Source organism: Mesoplodon densirostris, chromosome 3 (genome assembly GCF_025265405.1).
Source record: "Mesoplodon densirostris isolate mMesDen1 chromosome 3, mMesDen1 primary haplotype, whole genome shotgun sequence".
Taxonomy (NCBI): Eukaryota; Metazoa; Chordata; class Mammalia; order Artiodactyla; family Ziphiidae; genus Mesoplodon; species Mesoplodon densirostris.
Window position 1 is genome coordinate 41,643,696 of NC_082663.1, and position 23,453 is coordinate 41,667,148.

A 23,453-nucleotide genomic window follows, 5' to 3' on the forward strand; every position below is an offset into this window, starting at 1 on the left:
ACTTCCAGAAGAAGGACTTTCACCTGGGAGTTTGCTCATCAGGTAGTCTCACGCCCCAATTCCTGAGAGTCTTATTGAGTCGTCAGATCGGGATGAAGCCTGGTGACCTGTATTTTACAAACATCCCGGTCCTTATGGTATAAATGGGCCACTGTGAGGGCCACCACCCATTTCTCCTTCTGCACCTCCTTTTCTCTACTTCTGAGCCCACCTATCCTCTAGGAGGGACTGGGAGAAAAAGGGCAGAGATGAAGGCCGTGGGGACTATGTTATGTCAGAAAGTACATACCTAAAGCTTCAGACAAGTCACTTAGCCTCTGTAAACTTCAGTGTCCTTGTTATAAAATGGGGAGACTGGGGCGGAGCTCAGCAGCGACGCTTTTGACTTTAAAAACCTACTATCTGGGTTTCTTATAACACAAATAGACAATCCTCCAAGAATCTGACACTGAAAAGAATTAGGAGGAAAACAGGTATTTGCCCATGTGTGCCTGTGATGGCAGTGCAGGGCTGTCTGCACAGTTACAGAATTTATTTTGCATCTGACAAAACAAAGGGGGGAAAAAAAGACAATTAGAAATAAAACATCAGGGGTTTACAGCAAAAACAGCATGGTATTCTCTAGTTACATGTGCTAGAGCCCAATTCTTTTAACAGCTGGATTCAAACACTGTTTCATTCCAAGAAAAATTGTTTTAAAAAAAGAGTGGAGGGGAAACTGGTCATTAAGTTGATAAAGACTATTTAACAAACTGGGTAACTGCTGTATATATTTACGAGTTTTTTGATGTAATAGACTGAGAACATTGGAAGTCATCCTTTTATTTTACTCTGCCTCCCCTTCCTTAGATGATAAACACTAATCTGAGGTCACATACTCACAGTGAGCTTGCGAGCTCTGGCAAGCCTTGCCCTGGATGAGCCGCCTTGACGGCACTGTCTCCATGAAGGAGTTGGATTACTATAAACTAAAAAATTAGCCCTTTGTCTCTGCACCATTTATCACACTGGCGCAGGGTTTCTCAGTCTGGGCACTACTGACGTTTGGAGCCAGGTAATTCTTTCTTGCGGGGGCCTGACCTGTGCATTGGGGGATGTTCAGGAGCATCCCTGGCCTCTGGCTACAGCCTCTACCTACGAATACCAGACGCTCCCTCTCCCCCTCATCGTGGTGATCAAAAAATGTCCCCAGACATTGGCTAATGCCTCCTGGAAGGCAAAAATCACCCCGACTGAGAACCACTGCACTAAGCAAGTGGCCTAAATATACAACTTCTGTTACCAGATCACAGATCTGAGGCAGAGGCTCTAGTGAGGAGTATTTCTCAAGCACTTTTAAGCAAAGCTTGAGTATTCATCCAAGAAATTAAAAAATTATTTGAGAAAAAAAGCTCTGTATTCCTATTCAGCCATACTTTTATTTTAAAAGTAAGTAGAGTATGGGGCTTAAAAGATGTCATCTTCAAAGTTTCCATTTCATAAATGGTGTATAGACAATATGTATAGAATGTGATAAGAATTGAGTTGCTTCATGCATGGCTGCCACACAAGCCTTACAAAATACTAAAGTAGAACAGTCTGTGAAAAAAATGCATTGAGATTTGAATTTGTGCATTGTCCATTTTAGCAGCAAAATGAGAACTGGACAGATTCCTAGCTGACTGTGCTATTTTTATAAAATAGTAAAAGTTACTAACTGTGAAAAGAAAACTAAAACCAATTTATCATAATCACACAAGTGATTATACTACAAGTTATTATAGAAGGTATAATTTTATAATGTATTCTGATATACAGCTATAACGTAATATGACAGTCCCATAAATTAAGACATCATTAAGCAGAAAGCATTAAACAGGATTCCTCAAACTGAGCTCCCTGGTCGATCATTAATACAATTTGCACACAGAAAATAATTATATACACAGCTCTTAGGACTATGTCCTCATTAACGCATACTCATTTCAATCAATTCGAAAGACTAGACCTCTAAAGGTAAAAGGTATACATGGGGGTAAAGTTTGAAACAAAAATGTTAACTATTTCTTTGAATCTTAAAGAATGAAAATGTAGCCATTATGTAAATATAAAAAATGGTTTCATTTGTACCTGATTTATTTTGGCAGATAAAGTCAAAATGTAAATGTATATATTGCACAACTATGTTAAACTGTATTATTTTTTTAAAGACAAATTGTCTAGGATAGTTTCCTTCACACATAATGTACAAATCTTTGTTAAGTATATTTGCTTTTTTGATAAACTGGTTTTTGTCTTTTTTTCTCTCCACCAAAAATATAAAAATGAATATGCATGTTTGTATATGAAGTTTCACAATTCGTTTGATTTTTGAGAAGCAAAAGATCAAATTGGAGCAGTAATCAACAAACTAGTTAAGAGCTTTTCTCCTATTAAAGTATGAGAATCAAACAGAAAAGTATTACTTAATTGTAAACCCCTCTTTAAATACCACATTACTGAATACAATTAAAATCATTTTGAAAATAAAGCTGTTTACTTTGGAATTTGAATTTTACGACTTAACGTATTTCACTGTGTTTATCTTATGCACTCACTGTGCTTCAGAACACATTCAAGATTCAGTAGAAGAAGAGCAAGGATACATCTAACCTCTTACGTTAGTAGCAGCGGCCACAAGGATGCTTTTGCAGGAACCTTAAACCGCCTTCACAGCTTAGAGACTAGGTGTAAAGCCTTGCTCCTCACAATGTGGTCGATGGGCAGGCAGCGCTGCATCACCTGGAGGCTGTTACAAAATGCAGATCTCAGGTGCCACACAGAACTGAATTCCAATTGGAAGTTTAAGATCATCAGATGATTCATATTATGTTAAAGTTTGAGAAGCACTACTCTAAAGCACAATTTACCTCTAGATATAAATATGTGCTTGATATAGGAAAAAAAATTGGTCAAACCGCTGCAGCCTATATGAGTAGTCATCTGCATAGTTTTTAAAAAAATGTTAATAGTAAGCAAGAGGGTATACATCTTAAGGATTAAATATGCTGAAGTGAACGTGCTGAAATTATAAAACAAGATACATATCAGGCTCATAGACTGGCCCTCATTCTATAGCTGGCGCATCAATGCAAAGGTTGCTGGGTATGTGTTGGGTTGCACACCTATGCACAAACATCTCCAATTCCTACCAGGTGAACTCCCACGTGCCTTCCTCAGTTTGGCCCATCTCAATTCTGGTGAAGCACATCATAAGGGCAGCTGATTGCAGAACCACCACCAGTAAGCGTATCTGGTATGCTTCGTACATTAAAATACAACTTTGAAGAAAAAGAACATTCATTTTTCTTTGGATTGTCACAGAGTAGGTTAAAGACCTGTATCAAATCTACCATCCTGTTCCAAATCGGCAAGGTTTTATATTTATGTATTTTTAAAAAGTAATTCCTTTTATTCATTCTATATCACCTTTTAAAAACTACACAGAACATTTAAAAAAAATTCCTCATCCTATCATAACCCTTTAATATTTTAAACTAAGATACCAATTAAAGATTGGAAATAATCTTATTCAAAAAGAGGGACTGATTTTCATCTTAGGACCACTCCAACCTAACTAAAAGAAAAAGGCTACTAACTAAACTGAACTTCTTGATTCTGTGCAAAATAAAAGTAAAAAGCTAACTTAAGTTGTTCTTACTATAACCCTAGCTCCACTGCCCTCTGCTGGGTGAGCTACCTAACTACACCACACAAATTGTTACTGCCTTAAGAGAGGCCTTTACTACAACTAGGTGCTCAGGAACTATGTAGGAGAGACACTGCAGGATGGGAGTGAGGAAGACTGCAGAAGAAAAAGCTGCACCTATCCACTCATTCATCTAGCCAGATACTTTTATGCATCTGTAAGCACTACAACTACACATCGTGTCACATGTGTTTAATTTGGGGGCACAATACTTAACACCGACAGAACTTCTGAGCACTCTTGAGTGCATGTCATGGTTAGACACTGTGGTGACAGAGACAAAAAATCCCTGGCCTCAGGAAGTTGATAGTCTAGTGATGGAGATAAATGAACAGATGGAGTACATGAGGTAGTGGTTAAGTGCCACTGCAAGATATGAAGTAGAGCAAGGGAAGGGAACAGGAATCCAGTTTTAAATAGGGTAGTCAGAGAAGGCTCTCTGAGGAGGGGACATTTAATTAGGCAGGAAGTGAGGAAGCAGACTATAGGAATTCCTGGAGGAAGGGCATTCTAGACAGAAAGACCGGCAAGGACTCTTAGGGAGAATAAGCCTGCCACAAAGCACCACAGCAAAGCAGGGAGCCTGGTGCAAGAGAGGAGGTGAGAGGGGCAGGCAGGAGCCTGATCATGTAGGTTGTAGGTCATGGTGAGAACACTGAAGTTCTAGGATGTGATTACCTATCAGAAGGTTCAAGTAGGATGATGAAGTGACCTAAGTGGGAGAAGGAAGGGGGACTGTCACCAGGCCACAGCAACAGTCCAAGAGAAACGAAGTGGTGGCTTGGATGACAAATGTAGCAGCAGAAAAAAGAAATGAGTGGATTCAAAAGATATCCAGGAACTGTTTTCTAATTCTCCAATAGGTTCATTCAAGGATCTAAGATCAAGATTCAAACTTCTGGCTCCTTAATCACTATTTCTCAAAACATGCTGAAAATACAGTGGCTCAACATCATATCTAAAGGACAAAAATATCCACAAAATCACAAAATACTTCATTTGTTGACCAACCGCTATTACTTTCATTCAAAGATAAAATTCTTTAAATTTTGCTACCTGTTAAAAAACTTGAAACGCAAGTAATCTGAGTTTCCTACTTCTTGGGTGAATTTACATAGGCTGTCATACAAAGCCACAGTTCCAAAGTGACTTTAAAAATTACAATCCACTTAAAGGCTGATTTTTTTAGGTTACTCTTCTAATTAGTGAAGCAACTAAGCTACGGGTGTAGAAAGGCTCTGTCAAAGTGATGCTAGCCCCTTATCACCTCACCACCAATGAACACTGCCACACCTAAGAAACTGGGGATCAAAGACCCTATTTAAATCCAGTGCAATGCAATAAAAACTGTCAGGGATGTTCCATCCCAGTTTTAGCATTTTAGTCCCAGATTAACTCCTTAACCTCTGTATTGGAGACTTAAAAGCATAATAGTCTGTGTTCCTGACTTAGAACAAAACCTACTCAAAATTAAGACATGACTTTAATAAAACATGCTTAGAGAATACTTTGTTCTTTAAATATTTAATTACCATCAATAAAGATCCTCTAAAGAAATATTTGAGTAGAAAAATCCTGAAATCCACATATACCTCATACATATATGACATAATAAACAACATATGAACATGGGTGCAAAATCCCAGGAATATCTGGTGGCCCAGTAATCTCATGATACTGTGCTTTCACACAGAATGTAACTGACTGTTGTCCAACCACCAGCCCCTGTTCTCAAATAGGAGGACAAAGTTTGGTGGGAGGGAGGCAGGCAGTGAATTCAGAGAGGGTAAGGTTGAGACCAGACAGACAACCCCATCTCGGTAAGGGAATAGTTGGTGGAGGATTTGTCAGCCTCCCCACAATTCTTCTGGTCCAATCTCTGAATAGGTGAAGGAATAAACACCAAATAAGCAGGAGATTCCTAATGTCCATATGGCTGTTCCAAAGGTCCCAGCCAAAGACAGGATGCAGGATCTTCCCCATGGTATCTAACATTGGCAGACAAAGACCACTGGTGGGTGCCTCACACAGAAAAGGCATTCAGTATTTGTTGAACAAATGAATTCCTTAGGTAAAAAATGCTTTGCTAGATGTAACTAGTGATATTACTGAAAAAAAAATCTTTGGGTATGAAAATATAAGTCTTTGTTCCCAAAATGCATAATGATAATTTTATGATGATGTCAACTGCCCAAAATTATGCCAATATATTATTACTTTAAAAACTATATGGAGGTCAGATCAAGATGCCAAAGTAGGAGGACATGGAGCTCACCTCTCCTGACAAACATACCAAAATACATCTATGTATGGAACAATTCACGCAGAAAACCAACCGGAAACTTGGCAAAAGAACTCCTATACAACTGAAATGGCAAGGAAGATTTCCACATAACTGGGTAGGATGGAAAAGAAGCAAAAGTTGGGGCCTCTGCCCCTGGAAGGGATCTGAAAGGAAGAGAAGGTCCGCACAGGTGAACCCTCCTCCTGGGGTGTGAGCAGGCTGAGCCACAGACTGGGCATCCCAGGCCCAGGGTCCTACACAGAGGAGACAAGCCTGGTTGGTTGCTGGGAAAACTGCTGGGGCAGATAGAAGGGCTGGAGAAGCCTAAACTCTGCTCTTGAGGAGTGCATGCGTGCTGGCTTGCCAGCAATCAGGGTGGAGAGGGCCTCGCACTGGTGGCTGCCACCTGGCTGCACTCCCCAATCCAAGCAGGGTGAAAACCCTGGGCCCTGCTCACTCCACATCACATCTTGGCACAAGAGCTCAGCCAGCCAGACCCTGGGAAAAGACTCATTCCTGCTACACAGGGACAGTCCGGGGGGCCAGGGGTGACCCAGGTGGGGCAGCAACGGCCACTGTAAGCACGTGCACAGGCAGTGCCACTGGAACACACTGCAGTCAGTCTCCTGGCCAAGCAAGCACCCTGGCCTCACCCGCTCCACAACCTGGCACTGGATCTGGGGCAGACAGGTCCTGGGAAGACTGCCACTGGGGCAGCCCAGACCTCTGGTGGTAGAACAGCCACCTCAATTCCTGCAGCCACACGCCCCAACCTCCAGCCCCAGCTTAGCGAACGCTCCGGCCCCACCCACTCCAAGCCACAGCTCCGCACTAGATCTGGGACAAACACAATGGGGGAAGAGACAGGACCTTGGGCTGTGTGTGAGCAGAGCCACAGACACCTACACAGGCACCACCTCGGTCCTCTGTGAGCTCACGGGCCTCACTTGCTTCAGCACTCCCCTCCTTGGGGGCAGAGCACACACTCAAGGGGAAGGGAGCCTGACTGAGCCTGACCCTCAGAGCTTCTATTCCAGCAACTGGGGATCAGGCTCCCCCCTTATCAGTGTGGTCACAGCCACAGGGCAGAGAGGAAGTCCTGCCTCACACCCTGCACAGGATTTAGATCCTCCAACACCAGCCACACCCCCTATCAACGTGACAGTGGCCAGCACACTCTGAGGGAAGACGTGGCTGGCATCCATATCAAAACCAGCCCTTACACCCAATACTTTGGACACACACGGTCTACATAGGGATGCTCCCACATAAAAACACCCCTTCAAGACCAAAACAGATAACTTTCTCCTAAGTTCATAGAGACAGAGAAAGTTAAGTAAAATGAAAAGGCAGAGGAAGGAGCACCAATTAAAAGAGTAAGAGGAATTTCCTGAAAGAATAAATAACGAAACAGGGTTCATCAGTCTACCAGACCCTGAGTCTAAAAAGTTGGTAATAAAAATACTAACTGAGGGCTTCCCTGGTGGCGCAGTGGTTGAGGGTCCGCCTGCTGATGCAGGGGACATGGGTTCGTGCCCCGGTCCGGGAGGATCCCATGTGCCGCGGAGCAGCTGGGCCTGTGAGCCATGGCCGCGGAGCCTGTGCTCCGCAACGGGAGAGGCCACAACAGTGAGAGGCCCAAGCACCGCCAAAAAAAAAAAAAAAAAAAAACTAACTGAATTAAGAAAGATTATTGCTATAAACGCAGATCACATTAAGAAGGAACTAGAAACCCTAAAGATGAACCAATCAAAAATAGATAATTCAATTTTGCAGATGAAAAACAATCCAGAAGCAATGAATAGCCAACTAAATGACACAGGAGAACGAATAAGTGATCTGGAAGACGGAATAATGGAAATCACCCAATCAGAACAGTAGAATGAAAAATTTAAAAACATGAAAGCAACATATGAGATCTATGGCATAATATAAAACAGATCAACCTACACATAACAGGGGTTCCAGAAGGAGAAAAAAGAGAGAAGAGGATCGAAAATGTAATTAAAGAAATTATGGCTGAAAACTTCCCAAACCTGAAGAAGGAAACAGATATCCAGGTACAGGAAGGATGGAGGCTACCAAACAAGATGAACCCAAAGAGACCCACACCAAGACATGTCATAGAGGTTCGAGGGGGAAGATGGCGGAAGAGTAAGACGCGGAGATCACCTTCCTCCCCACAGACACACCAGAAATTCATCTACACATGGAACAACTCCTACAGAACAGCTACTGAACGCTGGCAGAAGACCTCAGACCCCCAAAAGGCAAGAAACTCCCCACATACCTGGGTAGGGCAAAAGAAAAAACAGAGGCAAAAGAATAGGGACGGGGCCTGCACCAGTGGGAGGGAGGCGTGAAGGAGGAAAGGTTTCCACACACTAGAAGCCCCTTCGCGGGCGGAGACTGGGAGTGGCGGAGGGGGAAAGCTTCGGAGCCACGGAGGAGAGCGCAGCCACAGGGGTGCAGAGAGCAAAGCGGAGAGATTTCGGCACAGAGGATCGGTGCCCTCAGGCACACACCAGCCCGAGAGGCTTGTCTGCTCGCCCGCTTGGACAGGCGGGGGCTGGGAGCTGAGGCTCAGGCTTTGGTCGGAGCGCAGGGAGAGGACTGGGGTTGGCGGCGTGAACATAGCCTGCATGAGTTAGTGCACCACGGCTGGCCAGGAGGGACTCCAGGAAAACATCTGCACCTGCCGAACAGAACAAGAGACTTTTTCTTCCCTCTTTGTTTCCTGGTGCGCAAGGAGAGGGCATTAAGAGCACTGCTTAAAGGAGCTCCAGAGACGGGCGCGAGCCACGGCTAAAAGCGTGGACCCAGAGACGGGCGTGGGACGCTGGGGCTGCTGCTGCCGCTGCCAAGAAGCCTGTGTGCAAGCGCAGGTCACTGTCCACGCCCCCTTTCCGGGGAGCCTGTGCAGCCCGCCACTGCCGGGGTCCCGGGACGGCTTCCCCGGGAGAGCGCATGGCACGCCTCGGGCTGGTGCAACATCACGCTGGCGTCTGTCACTGCAGACTCGCCCTGCACTCCGTAACCCCTCCCTCCCCCCCGGCCTGAGTGAGCCAGAGTCCCCGAAGCAGCTGCTCCTTTAACCCCGTAGTGTCTGAGCGAAGAACAGATGCCCTCCGGCGACCTACACACAGAGGCGGGGCCAAATCCAAAGCTGAGCCCCGGGAGCTGTGAGAACAAAGAGAAAGGGAAATCTCTCCCTACAGCCTCAGAAGCAGCAGATTAAATCTCCACAATCAACTTGATGTACCCTGCATCTGCGGAATACCTGAATAGACAACGAATCATCCCAAATTGAGGAGCCGTGTGGATGAAAGGCTCTTGGTGCTGCAGCCAGGAGTCAGTGCTGTGCCTCTGAGGTGGGAGAGCCAACTTCAGGACACTGGTCCACAAGAGACCTCCCAGCTCCACATAATATCAAATGGCGAAAATCACCCAGACATCTCCATCTCAACACCAGCACCCAGCTTCACTCAACGACCAGCAAGCTACAGTGTTGGACACCCTATGCCAAACAACTAGCAAGACAGGAACACAACGCCACCCATTAGCAGAGAGGCTTCCTAAAATCATAATAAGGCCACAGACACCCCAAAACACACCACCAGACGTGGACCTGTCCAACAGAAAGACAAGATCGAGCCTCATCCACCAGAACACAGGCACCAGTCCCCTCCAACAGGAAATCTACACAACCCACTGAAACAACCTTAGCCACTGGGGACAGACACCAAAAACAACGGGAACTACGAACCTGCAGCCTGAAAAAAGGAAGACCCCAAACACAGTAAGATAAGCAAAATGAGAAGACAGAAAAACACACAGCAGGTGAAGGAGAAAGATTAAAAACCCACCAGACCTAACAAATGAAGAGCAAACAGGCAGTCTACCGGAAAAAGCATTCGGAATAATAATAGTAAAGGTGATCCAAAATCTTGTAAATAGAAGAGACAAAATGCAAGAAACAGTTAACAAGGACCTAGAAAAACTAAAGATGAATCAAGCATCGATTAAAAACACAATAGACTTCCGGGTAAGATGGCGGAAGAGTAAGACGCGGAGATCACCTTCCTCCCCACGGATACACCAGAAATACAGCTACACGTGGAACAACTCCTACAGAACACCTACTGAACGCTGGCAGAAGACCCCAGACCTCCCAAAAGGCAAGAAACTCCCCACATACCTGGGTAGGGCAAAGTGGAGAGATTCCCGCACAGAGGAGCGGTGCCGAGCGGCACTCACCAGCCCGAGAGGATTGTCTGCTCCCCCGCCGGGGCGGGCGGCGCTGGAGCTGAGGCTCGGGCTTCGGTCAGAGCGCAGGGAGAGGACTGGGGCTGGCGGCGAGAACTCAGCCTGAAGGGGGCTAATGTGCCACAGCTAGCCGGGAGGGAATCCGGGAAAACTCTGGAGCTGCCGAAGAGGCAGGAGACTTTTTCTTCCCTCTTGGTTTCCTGGTGCGCGAGGAGAGGGGATTAAGAGCGCCGCGTAAAGGAGCTCCAGAGACGGGCGCGAGTCGCGGCTGAAAGCGCGGAGCCCAGAGACGGGCGTGGGACGCTGGGGCTGCTGCTGCCGCCACCAAGAAGCCTGTGTGCGAGCGCAGGTCACTGTCCACACCGCCCTTCCGGGAGCCTGTGCAGCCTGCCACTGCCGGGGTCCCGGGATCCAGGGGCGGCTTCCCTGGGAGAACGCACGGCGCGCCTCGGGCTGGTGCAACGTCACGCCGACCTCTGCCGCTGCAGGCTCGCCCCGCACTCCGTCCCCCTCCCTCCCGCCCAGCCTGAGTGAGCCAGAGTCCCCGAAGAGGCTGCTCCTTTAACCCTGTCCTGTCTGAGCGAAGAACAGACGCCCTCCGGCGACCTACACGCAGAGGCGGGGCCAAATCCAAAGCTGAGACCCAGGAGCTGTGAGAACAAAGAAGAGAAAGGGAAACCTCTCCCAGCAGCCTCAGAAGCAGCGGATTAAAGCTCCACAATCAACTTGATGTACCCTGCATCTGTGGAATACATGAATAGACAACAAATCATCCCAAATTGAGGAGCCAGGAGTCAGTGCTGTGCCTCTGAGGTGGGAGAGCCAACTTCAGGACACTGGTCCACAAGAGACCTCCCAACTCCACACAGTATCAAACGGCGAAAATCTTCCAGAGATCTCCATCTCAACAGCAGCACCCAGCTTCACTCAACGACCAGCAAGCTATAGTGCTGGACACCCTATGCCAAACAACTAGCAAGACAGGAACACAACGCCACCCATTAGCAGAGAGGTGGCCTAAAATCATAAAAAGTCCGCAGACACCCCAAAACACACCACCAAACGTGGACCTGCCCACCAGAAAGACAAGATCCAGCCTCACCCACCAGAACACAGGCAGTAGTCCCCTCCACCAAGAAGCCCACACAACCCACTAAACCAACCTTAGCCACTGGGGACAGACACCAAAAACAACGGGAACTACGAACCTGCAGCCTGCAAAAAGGAGACCCCAAACACAGTAACATAAGCAAAATGAGAAGACAGAAAAACACACAGCAGGAGAAGGAGCAAGATAAAAACCCACCAGACCTAACAAATGAAGAGGTAATAGGCAGTCTACCTGAAAAAGAATTCAGAATAATGATGGTAAAGATGATCCAAAATCTTGGAAATAGAATAGACAAAATGCAAGAAACAGTTAACAAGGACCTAGAAGAACTAAAGATGAATCAAGCATTGATTAAAAACACAATAAATGAAATAAAAAATACTCTAGATGGGATCAATAGCAGAATAACTGAGGCAGAAGAACGGATAAGTGAGGTGGAAGATAAAATAGTGGAAATAACTGCTGCAGAGCAAAATAAAGAAAAAAGAATGAAAAGAACAGAGGACAGTCTCAGAGACCTCTGGGACAACATTAAACGCACCAACATTCGAATTATAGGGGTTCCAGAAGAAGAAGAGAAAAAGAAAGGGACTGAGAAAATATTTGAAGAGATTATAGTTGAAAACTTCCCTAATATGGGAAAGGAAATAGTTAATCAAGTCCAGGAGGCACAGAGAGTCCCATACAGAATAAATCCAAGGAGAAATACACCAATACACATATTAATCAAACTGTCAAAAATTAAACACAAAGAAATCATATTAAAAGCAGCAAGGCAAAAACAACAAATAACACACAAGGGAATCCCCAACAGGATAACAGCTGATCTCTCAGCAGAAACTCTACAAGCCAGAAGGGAGTGGCAGGACATAATTAAAGTGATGAAGGAGAAAAACCTGCAACCAAGATTACTCTACCCAGCAAGGATCTCATTCAGATTTGATGGAGAAATTAAAACGTTTACAGACAAGCAAAAGCTGAGAGAATTCAGCACCACCAAACCAGCTTTACAACAAATGCTAAAGGAACTTCTCTAGGCAAGAAACACAACAGAAGGAAAAGAACTACAATAACGAACCCAAAACAATTAAGAAAATGGGAATAGGAACATACATATCAATAATTACCTTAAATGTAAATGGACTAAATGCTCCCACCAAAAGACACAGACTGGCTGAATGGATACAAAAACAAGACCCATATATATGCTGTCTACAAGAGACCCACTTCAGACCTAGAGACACATACAGACTGAAAGTAAGGGGATGGAAAAAGATATTCCATGCAAATGGAAACCAAAAGAAAGCTGGAGTAGCAATTCTCATATCAGACAAAATAGACTTTAAAATAAAGACTATTACAAGAGACAAAGAAGGACACTACATAATGATCAAGGGATCAATCCAAGAAGAAGATATAACAATTGTAAATATTTATGCACCAAACATAGGAGCACCTCAATACATAAGGGAAATATTAACAGCCATAAAAGGAGAAATCGACAGTAACACAATCATAGTAGGGGACTTTAACACCCCACTTTCACCAATGGACAGGTCATCCAAAATGAAAATAAATGAAAATAAGGAAACACAAGCTTTAAATGATACATTAAACAAGATGGACTTAATTGATATTTATAGGACATTCCATCCAAAAACAACAGAATACACATTTTTCTCAAGTGCTCATGGAACATTCTCCAGGATAGATCATATCTTGGGTCACAAATCAAGCCTTGGTAAATTTAAGAAAATTGAAATTGTATCAAGTATCTTTTCCAACGACAATGCTATGAGACTAGATATCAATTACAGGAAAAGATCTGTAAAACATACAAACACATGGAGGCTAAACAATACACTACTTAATAACGAAGTGATCACTGAAGAAATCAAAGAGGAAATTAAAAAATACCTAGAAACAAATGACAATGGAGACACGACGACCCAAAACCTATGGGATGCAGCAAAAGCAGTTCTAAGAGGGAAGTTTATGGCAATACAATCCCACCTTAAGAAACAGGAAACATCTCGAATAAACAACCTAACCTTGCACCTAAAGCAATTAGAGAAAGAAGAACAAAAACATCCCAAAGTTAGCAGAAGGAAAGAAATCATAAAAATCAGATCAGAAATAAATGAAAAAGAAATGAAGGAAACGATAGCAAAGATCAATAAAACTAAAAGCTGGTTCTTTGAGAAGATAAACAAAATTGATAAACCATTAGCCAGACTCATCAAGAAAAAAAGGGAGAAGACTCAAATCAATAGAATTAGAAATGAAAAAGGAGAAGTAACAACTGACACTGCAGAAATACAAAAGATCATGAGAGATTACTATAAGCAACTCTATGCCAATAAAATGGACAACCTGGAAGAAATGGACAAATTCTTAGAAATGCACAACCTGCCAAGACTGAATCAGGAAGAAATAGAAAATATGAACAGACCAATCACAAGCACTGAAATTGAAACTGTGATCAAAAATCTTCCAACAAACAAAAGCCCAGGACCAGATGGCTTCACAGGCGAATTCTATCAAGCATTTAGAGAAGAGCTAACACCTATCCTTCTCAAACTCTTCCAAAATATAGCAGAGGGAGGAACACTCCCAAACTCATTCTACGAGGCCACCATCACCTTGATACCAAAACCAGACAAGGATGTCACAAAGAAAGAAAACTACAGGCCAATATCACTGATGAACATAGATGCAAAAATCCTCAACAAAATACTAGCAAACAGAATCCAACAGCACATTAAAAGGATCATACACCATGATCAAGTGGGGTTTATTCCAGGAATGCAAGGATTCTTCAATATACGCAAATCAATCAATGTGATACACCATATTAACAAACTGAAGGAGAAAAACCATATGATCATCTCAATAGATGCCGAGAAAGCGTTTGACAAAATTCAACACCCATTTATGATAAAAACCCTGCAGAAAGTAGGCATAGAGGGAACTTTCCTCAACATAATAAAGGCCATATATGACAAACCCACAGCCAGCATCGTCCTCAATGGCGAAAAATTGAAACCATTTCCACTAAGATCAGGAACAAGACAAGGTTGCCCACTCTCACCACTCTTATTCAACATAGTTTTGGAAGTTTTAGCCACAGCAATCAGAGAAGAAAAGGAAATAAAAGGAATCCAAATGGGAAAAGAAGAAGTAAAGCTGTCACTGTTTGCAGATGACATGATACTATACATAGAGAATCCTAAAGATGCTACCAGAAAACTACTAGAGCTAATCAATGAATTTAGTAAAGTTGCAGGATACAAAATTAATGCACAGAAATCTCTGGCATTCCTATATACTAATGATGAAAAATCTGAAAGTGAAATCAAGGAAACACTCCCATTTACCATTGCAACAAAAAGAATAAAATATCTAGGAATAAACCTACCTAAGGAGACAAAAGACCTGTATGCAGAAAATTATAAGACACTGATGAAAGAAATTAAAGGTGATACAAATAGATGGAGAGATGTACCATGTTCTTGGATTGGAAGAATCGACATTGTGAAAATGACTCTACTACCCAAAGCAATCTACAGATTCAATGCAATCCCTATCAAACTACCACTGGCATTTTTCACAGAACTAGAACGTAAAATTTCACAATTTGTATGGAAACACAAAAGACCCCGAATAGCCAAAGCAATCTTGAGAACGAAAAATGGAGCTGGAGGAATCAGGCTCCCTGACTTCAGACTATACTACAAAGCTACAGTAATCAAGACAGTATGGTACTGGCACAAAAACAGAAAGATAGATCAATGGAACAGGATAGAAAGCCCAGAGATAAACCCACGGACATATGGTCACCTTATCTTTGATAAAGGAGGCAGGAATGTACAGTGGAGAAAGGACAGTCTCTTCAATAAGTGGTGCTGGGAAAACTGGACAGGGACATGTAAAAGTATGAGATTAGATCACTCCCTAACACCATACACAAAAATAAGCTCAAAATGGATTAAAGACCTAAATGTAAGGCCAGACACTATCAAACTCCTAGAGGAAAACATAGGCAGAACACTCTATGACATAAATCACAGCAAGATCCTTTTTGACCCACCTCCTAGAGAAATGGAAATAAAGACAAAAATAAACACATGGGACCTAATGAAACTTCAAAGCTTTTGCACAGCAAAGGAAACCATAAACAAGACCAAAGGGCAACCCTCAGAATGGGAGAAAATATTTGCAAATGAAGCAACTGACAAAGGATTAATCTCCAAAATTTATAAGCAGCTCATGCAGCTCAATAGCAAAAAAACAAACAACCCAATCCAAAAATGGGCAGAAGACCTAAATAGACATTTCTCCACAGAAGATATACAGACAGCCAACAAACACATGAAAGGATGCTCAACATCTTTACTCATTAGAGAAATGCAAATCAAAACTACAATGAGATATCATCTCACACCAGTCAGAATGGCCATCATCAAAAAATCTAGAAACAATAAATGCTGGAGAGGGTGTGGAAAAAAGGGAACACTCTTGCACTGCTGGTGGGAATGTGAATTGGTACAGCCACTATGGAGAACGGTATGGAGGTTCCTTAAAAAACTACAAATAGAACTACCATATGACCCAGCAATCCCACTACTGGGCATATACCCTGAGAAAACCATAATTCAAAAAGAGACATGTACCAAAATGTTCATAGCAGCCCTATTTACAATAGCCCGGAAATGGAAACAACCTAAGTGTCCATCATCGGATGAATGGGTAAAGAAGATGTGGCACATATATACAATGGAATATTACTCAGCCATAAAAAGAAATGAAATTGAGCTATTTGTAATGAGGTGGATGGACCTAGAGTCTGTCATACAGAGTGAAGTAAGTCAGAAAGAGAAAGACAAATACTGTATGCTGACACATATATATGGAATTTAAGAAAAAAAAATGTCATCAAGAACCTAGGAGTAAGACAGGAGTAAAGACACAGACCTACTAGAGCATGGACTTGAGGATATGGGGAGGGGGAAGGGTAAGCTGTGACAAAGTGAAAGAGCGGCATGGACATATATACACTACCAAACGTAAGGTAGATAGCTAGCGGGAAGCAGCCTCATAGCACAGGGAGAACAGCTCGGTGCTTTGTGACCGCCTGGAGGGCTGGGATAGGGAGGGTGGGAGGGAGACGCAAAAAGGAGGGGATATGGGAACATACGTATATGTATAACTGATTAAATTTGTAAAATAAAAAAATAATAATAATAATCATCATCATCATAAAAGGAAAAATAAAGTGGGAGCGATCAGTCTAAAAAAAAAAAAAAAAAACACAATAAATGAAATAAAAAATACTCTAGATGGGATCAATAGCAGAATAACTTGAGGCAGAAAAACGGATAAGTGAGGTGGAAGATAAAATAGCAGAAATAACTGCTGCAGAGCAAAATAAAGAAAAAAGAATGAAAAGAACAGAGGACAGTCTCAGAGACCTCTGGGACAACATTAAACGCACCAACATTCGAATTATAGGGGTTCCAGAAGAAGAAGAGAAAAAGAAAGGGACTGAGAAAATATTTGAAGAGATTATAGATGAAAACTTCCCTAATATGGGAAAGGAAATAGTTAATCAAGTCCAGGAGGCACACAGAGTCCCATACAGAATAAATCCAAGCAGAAATACGCCAAGACACATATTAATCAAACTGTCAAAAATTAAACACAAAGAAAACATATTAAAAGCAGCAAGGGAAAAACAACAAATAACACACAAGGGAATCCCCATCAGGTTAACAGCTGATCTTTCAGCAGAAACTCTACAAGCCAGAAGGGAGTGGCAGGACATATTTAAAGTGATGAAGGAGAAAAACCTGCAACCAAGATTACTCTACCCAACAAGGATCTCATTCAGATTTGATGGAGAAATTAAAACGTTTACAGACAAGCAAAAGCTGAGAGAGTTCAGCACCACCAAACCAGCTTTACAACAAATGCTAAAGGAACTTCTCCAGGCAAGAAACACAACAGAAGGAAAATACCTACAATAACAAACCCAAAACAATTAAGAAAATAGGAATACGAACATACATATCGATATTACCTTAATGTAAATGGACTAAATGCTCCCACCAAAAGACACAGAGTGGCTGAATGGATACAAAAACAAGACCCATATATATGCTGTCTAAAAGAGACACACTTCAGACCTAGGGACACATACACACTGAAAGTGACGGGATGGAAAAAGATATCCCATGCAAATGGAAATCAAAAGAAAGCTGGAGTAGCATGTCTCATATCAGACAAAATAGACTTTAAAAGAAAGACTATTAGAAGAGACAAAGAAGGACACTACATAATGATCAAGGGATCGATCCAAGAAGAAGATATAACAATTGTAAATATTTATGCATGCAACATAAGAGCACCTCATTACATAAGGCAAATACTAACAGCCATAAAAGGGGAAATCGACAGTAACACAATCAGAGTAGGGGACTTTAACACCCCACTTTCACCAATGGACAGATCATCCAAAATGAGAATAAATAAGGAAACAGAAGCTTTAAATGATACATTAAACAAGATGGACTTAATTGATATTTATAGGACATTCCATCCAAAAACAACAGAATACACATTTTTCTCAAGTGCTCATGGAACATTCTCCAGGATAGATCATATCTTGGGTCACAAATCAAGCCTTGGTAAATTTAAGAAAATTGAAATTGTATCAAGTATCTTTTCCGACCACAATGCTATGAGACTAGATATGAATTACAGGAAAAGATCTGTTAAAAATACAAACACATGGAGGCTAAACAATACACTACTTAATAACAAAGTGATCACTGAAGAAATCAAAGAGAAAATAAAAAATACCTAGAAACAAATGACAATGGAGACACAACGACCCAAAACCTATGGGATGCAGCAAAAGCAGTTCCAAGAGGGAAGTTTATAGCAATACAATCCCACCTTAAGAAACAGGAAACATCTCGAGTAAACAACCTGACCTTGCCCCTAAAGCAATTAGAGAAAGAACAAAAATCCCCCAAAGTTAGCAGAAGGAAAGAAATCATAAAGATCAGATCAGAAATAAATGAAAAAGAAATGAAGGAAACGACAGCAAAGATCAATAAAACTAAAAGCTGGTTCTTTGAGAAGATAAACAAAATTGATAAAACATTAGCCAGACTCATCAAAAAAAAAAGGGAGAAGACTCAAATCAATAGAATCAGAAATGAAAAAGGAGAAGTAACAACTGACACTGCAGAAATACAAAAGATCATGAGAGATTACTACAAGCAATTCTATGCCAATAAAATGGACAACCTGGAAGAAATGGACAAATTCTTAGAAATGCACAACCTGCCAAGACTGAATCAGGAAGAAATAGAAAATATGAACAGGCCAATCACAAGCACTGAAATTGAAACTGTGATCAAAAATCTTCCAACAAACAAAAGCCCAGGGCCAGATGGCTTCACAGGCGAATTCTATCAAACATTTAGAGAAGAGCTAACACGTATCCTTCTCAAAACTCTTCCAAAATATAGCAGAGGGAGGAACACTTCCAAAGTCATTCTACGAGGCCACCATCACCTTGATACCAAAACCAGACAAGGATGTCACAAAGAAAGAAAACTACAGGCCAATATCACTCATGAACATAGATGCAAAAATCCTCAACAAAATACTAGCAAACAGAATCCAACAGCACATTAAAAGGATCATACACCATGATCAAGTGGGGTTTATTCCAGGAATGCAAGGATTCTTCAATATACGCAAATTAATCAACATGATACACCATATTAACAAACTGAAGGAGAAAAACCATATGATCATCTCAATAGATGCAGAGAAAGCTTTCGACAAAATTCAACACCCATTTATGATAAAAACCCTGCAAAAAGTAGGCACAGAGGGAACTTTCCTCAACAGAATAAAGGCCATATATGACAAACCCACAGCCAACATCATCCTCAATGGTGAAAAACTGAAACCATTTCCACTAAGATCAGGAAGAAGACAAGGCTGCCCACTCTCACCACTCTTATTCAACATAGTTTAGGAAGTTTTAGCCACAGCCATCAGAGAAGAAAAGGAAATAAAAGGAATCCAAATTGGAAAAGAAGAAGTAAAGCTGTCACTGTTTGCAGATGACATGATACTATACATAGAGAATCTTAAAGATGCTACCAGAAAACTACTAGAGCTAATCAATGAATTTGGTAAAGTAGCAGGATACAAAATTAATGCACAGAAATCTCTGGCATTCCTGTACACTAAAGATGAAAAATCTGAAAGTGAAATCAAGAAAACACTCCCATTTACCACTGCAACGAAAAGAATAAAATATCTAGGAATAAACCTACTTAAGGAGACAAAAGACCTGTATGCAGAAAGTTATAAGACACTGATGAAAGAAATTAAAGATGATACAAATAGATGGAGAGATATACCATGTTCCTGGATTGGAAGAATCAATATTGTGAAAATGACTCTACTACCCAAAGCAATCTACAGATTCAATGCAATCCCTATCAAACTACCACTGGCATTTTTCAAAGAACTAGAACAAAAAATTTCAAAATTTGTTTGGAAAAACAAAAGACCCAGAATAGCCAAAGCAATCTTGAGAACGATAAACGGAGCTGGAGGAATCAGGCTCCCTGACTTCAGACTATATTACAAAGCTACAGTAATCAAGACAGTATGGTACTGGCACAAAAACAGAAATATAGATCAATGGAACAGGATAGAAAGCCCAGAGATAAACCCACACACATATGGTCACCTTATCTTTGATAAAGAAGGCAGGAATGTACAGTGGAGAAAGGACAGTCTCTTCAATAAGTGGTGCTGGGAAAACTGGACAGGTACATGTAAAAGTATGAGATTAGATCACTCCCTAACACCATACACAAAAGTAAGCTCAAAATTGATTAAAGACCTAAATGTAAGGCCAGAAACTATCAAACTCTTAGAGGGAAACATAGGCAGAACACTCTATGACATAAATCACAGCAAGATCCTTTTTGACCCACATCCTACGGAAATGGAAATAAAAACAAAAATAAAGAAATGGGACCTAATGAAACTTCAAAGCTTTTGCACAGCAAAGGAAACCATAAACAAGACCAAAAGACAACCCTCAGAATGGGAGAAAATATTTGCAAATGAAGCAATTGACAAAGGATTACTCTCCAAAATTTATAAGCAGCTCATGCAGGTCAATAGCAAAAAAACAAACAACCCAATCCAAAAATGGGCAGAAGACCTAAACAGACATTTCTCCAAAGAAGATATATAGACTACCAACAAACACATGAAAGAATGCTCAACATCACTAATCATTAGATAAATGCAAATCAAAACTACAATGAGATATCATCTCACACCAGTCAGAATGGCCATCATCAAAAAATCTACAAACAATAAATGCTGGAGAGGGTGTAGAGAAAAGGGAACACTCTTGCACTGCTGGTGGGAATGTGAATTGGTACAGCCACTATGAAGAACAGTATGGAGGTTCCTTAAAAAACTACAAATAGAACTACCATATGACCCAGCAATCCGACTACTGGGCATATACCCTGAGAAAACCATAATTCAAAAAGAGACATGTACCAAAATGTTCAGTGCAGCTCTATTTACAATAGCCCGGAGATGGAAACAACCTAAGTGTCCATCATTGGATGAATGGATAAAGAAGATGTGGCACATATATACAAAGGAATATTACTCAGCCATAAAAAGAAACGAAATTGAGCTATATGTAATGAGGTGGATAGACCTAGAGTCTGTCTTACAGAGTGAAGTAAGTCAGAAAGAGAAAGACAAATACCGTATGCTAGCACATATATATGGAATTTAAGGGGAAAAAAGTGTCATGAAGAACCTAGGGGTAAAACAGGAATAAAGACACAGACCTACTCGAGAATGGACTTGAGGATATGGGGAGGGGGAAGGGTAAGCTGTAACAAAGCGAGAGAGAGGCATGGACATATATACACTACCAAACGTAAGGTAGACAGCTAGTGGGAAGCAGCTGCATAGCACAGGGAGATCAGCTCGGTGCTTTGTGACCACCTGGAGGGGTGGGATAGGGAGGTTGGGAGGGAGGGAGACGCAAGAGGGAAGGGATATGGGAACAGATGTATGTGTATAACAGATTCACTTTGTTATAAAGCAGAAACTAAAAAAAAAAAAAAAAAAAGACATGTCATAGTTAAAATGGCAAAAGTTAAATATAAAGAGAGGATTCTAAAGGTAATGAAAGAAAAACAGAGTCAGTTACAAGGGAACCCCCCTAAGGTTATAAGCTGATTTCTCTGCAGAAACTTTGCAGACCAGAAGGAAGTGGCATGATATATGCAAATTCCTGAAAGGGTAAAACCTGCAACCTATGATACTCTACCCAGCAAGACTATCACTTAGAATAGAAAGAGACAGAGAATTTCTCAGACAAGCAAAAACTAAAAAAATTCAGCAATACTAAACCTACACTATAAGAAATACTGAAGGGTCTTCTCTAAATGGAAGAAAAGAATCTATAGGAAAGGGAAAATTGCAATAGGAAAGGCAAATATAAAGTAAGGATTGAAGATCACTTAAATAAATCAGTACATAGATTAAAAAAGAAACAGAAAATGTAAAAGCGATTTTAACTACAATAAGCAGTAAAAGAATAAGCATGAAGATGTAAAATAGTACATCAAAATCACAAAATGTGGAGGAGGGGAGTAAAAAATGTAGATCTTTTAGAATGTGTTTGGACTTGAATAACTTAGTTTAAAGCAAGTAGATATTGTTATGGATCAACATACATGAACTCCATGGTAACCACAAATCAAAAACATACAACAGATTCACAAACAAGCAAAAAGAAAGGAACTCAAGCATACTACAAAACAAACTCACCAAACCACAAAATGAAAAAGAATAAACAAAGTAGAACTGGAAAACAAGGAATAAAATGGCAATAAGTACATACATATCAATAATTATCTTAAATGTCAATGGACTAAATGCTCTAATCAAAAGACATAGAGGGGCCTCCCTGGTGGCGCAGTGGTTAAGAGTCCGCCTGCCGATGCAGGGGATACGGGTTCGTGCCCCGGTCTGGGAGGATCCCATACGCCGCGGAGTGGCTGGGCCCGTGAGCCATGGCCGCTGGGCCTGCGCATCCGGAGCCTGTGCTCCGCAACGGGAGAGGCCACAACAGTGAGAGGCCCACATACCGCAAAAAGAAAAAAAAAAAAAAAAGACATAGAGGAGGCGGCGGTGCCTGGATATCCTGATGGGACCGTGTCTCTCTCGGTTCTTCCTATTTTGGCATCTGTGCTGATGTAACTTTTGCATTATGGCTGTTTAATCTCAGTTATTGCTTATATCCTTGCCTCGTGAGCAACCCTTAAACATAAGGAAAATGGGGCTTTAAAGAGGAGATTCCCTCTGACGGGAGGATGAGGAAAGGCTTGCAGGCGGTGGTGAGTTCGAGGTGCTGCCTTCATAATGCGGATCCTTATTTTCCCATCAGGGGTTGTTACTTTACTCTCGCAGAGGGTTTTCCTACCTGCGATTTCTTCCAATAAAATACGTCTTATAAGCAACCACTGTATTTGCTTTCCTAAAACAATTCCCACCAGGACACTGCCTTGATCAGAAGCCGTGGGACTTCCCGTGTGGCGCTCAGAGTCTTACACATCACGGATCTTTCTAACCTGATGTCTCACAGCTCCCCATAATGCAGCACTTTCTCCTGCATTGAGCTTGGGCATTGCCACCTGCTAAAAAAAAAAAAAAACACATAGAGTGGCTATTGTATAAAAAAATGAGAACCTGCAATATGCTGCTTAAAAGAGACTCACTTCAGGGCAAAAGACATATCAGACTGAAATTGAAAGGATGGAAAAAGATATTTCATACAAATGGAAATGACAAGAAGCTGGGGGTAGTAATACTCATATCAGACAAAATAGACTTTAAAACAAAGGCCAGGGGCTTCCCTGGTTGCGCCGTGGTTGGGAATCTGCCTGCCAATGTAGGGGACATGGGTTCGAGCCCTGGTCGAGGAA

The 23,453-nt window shown here is 41.8% G+C and overlaps 1 protein-coding gene across 3 annotated transcripts in view; it reads right to left on the reverse strand.

Annotated features, from left to right (window-relative positions):
- Positions 1–23,453, reverse strand: part of MOCS2 (molybdenum cofactor synthesis 2) — a 40,508-nt gene that overhangs the window by 4,572 nt on the left and 12,483 nt on the right. The window contains exons 7-8 of one of the 3 annotated variants that reach the window (XR_009531444.1): positions 3,171–3,299; positions 2,285–2,767 (exon numbers count right to left, since the gene is read on the reverse strand). The exons of 1 other annotated variant lie outside the window; for it this stretch is intronic. The gene's annotated coding sequence lies outside the window, so the exon portion shown is untranslated. Of the gene's footprint in view, positions 1–2,272; positions 3,300–23,453 lie in introns of those variants that run through there. One more of the 3 variants, XM_060092874.1, reaches the window with a different exon arrangement.